Raw genomic sequence first — 1398 nt, 5'->3', positions numbered from 1 at the left:
GGATGGGCTACTGGACCTGAAGAAAATTCTAACTGGGCCCCACCTGCGAGGTCATGCACTGTTTATCTTGATATGAGATCACCATGTCATGCACATATGGTTGTGATGCATGTGCCTGGTGTACCCTTATCAAACGGATAGTCATGATGGGTATACTGGACTTCGTATATTTTACCCCAGGGTCACTTTGATGGCACGCTCTACTCGCTCACTCAATAATAATAATAATAATAATAATAATAATAATAATAATAATAATACTTTCTATTATAGACACAAGGCCTGAAAATTTTGAGGGAGGAAGCTTGTGGATCACATCAATCCCAGTGTTTGACTGGTTCTTATTTTATTGACACTGAAAAGGTGAAAGGCAAGTTGACCTCAGCAGAATTTGAACTCAGAACATAAAGCTTGAAGAGATGCCACAAAGCATTTTGTCCAGCATGGTTGCAACTCTGCCAGTTCACTGCCTTCAGAAAATGTATTTATATAAGACAGAAAAAAAGACTGAAATGATGTTCAAAAGGTTTTCTTATTGGCACCAGAAGTGGAATTGCTTTCACTGGGAGTCAAAGCTAACTCATACATTTTGCTCACCTTAAGCTTCATATTTCTTCTTCTATGGATTCTATGGTGCCAGCTCCAATTAACCTTATTCATTGTCTATGAGAAAATTAATCTCGGCTTTAACAGAACATCAAACAGATTTTCATCAGCTGCTAACAGTACCTTACAGTTACACATACACACAGACATGCATCCACACACACTCACACACACACTCACATACATGCACACACTCATGTTCATGCATACATGCACACATTTCCTAAATTCTACATTAAATTGCTTTACACTGGCTGATGATCTTCTGCATCCTTCTATCTCGCAGATACTAAATAGTCTTTGGTGAAATAAAAATCGATTCCCGCCTCATTACAATCGTTAATATTTGAAGCATAAACTGGTTATTAACATAATCGTTCTTCTTCATATTCACTTTGTATTTCCTTAAGCTCTTGTCAGCAAAATTGTCCCTACTACTACAACTCTGACTTTGCTAAGACTGTTTGGATTTCTTCGATACTCATATTAACCATAAGTATATTACACCCTATCCTTTTACCAGACTTTACTCTTTTACTTGTTTCAGCCAGTTGACTGCAGCCATGCTGGAGCACCGCCTTTAGTCAAGCAAATCGACCATGGGACTTATTCTTTGTAAGCCTAGTACTTATTCTATCAGTCTCTATTGCTGAACCGCTAAGTGACAGGGACATATACACACCAGCATCAGTTGTCAAGCGATGGTGGGGGGACAAACACAGACACATAAACACAGACACACACACACACACACACACACACACACATATATATATATATATACACATATAC

Source organism: Octopus bimaculoides, chromosome 1, assembly GCF_001194135.2.
Source record: "Octopus bimaculoides isolate UCB-OBI-ISO-001 chromosome 1, ASM119413v2, whole genome shotgun sequence".
NCBI classification, from domain to species: domain Eukaryota; kingdom Metazoa; phylum Mollusca; class Cephalopoda; order Octopoda; family Octopodidae; genus Octopus; species Octopus bimaculoides.
Note: the sequence above shows the minus strand (reverse complement) of the source record.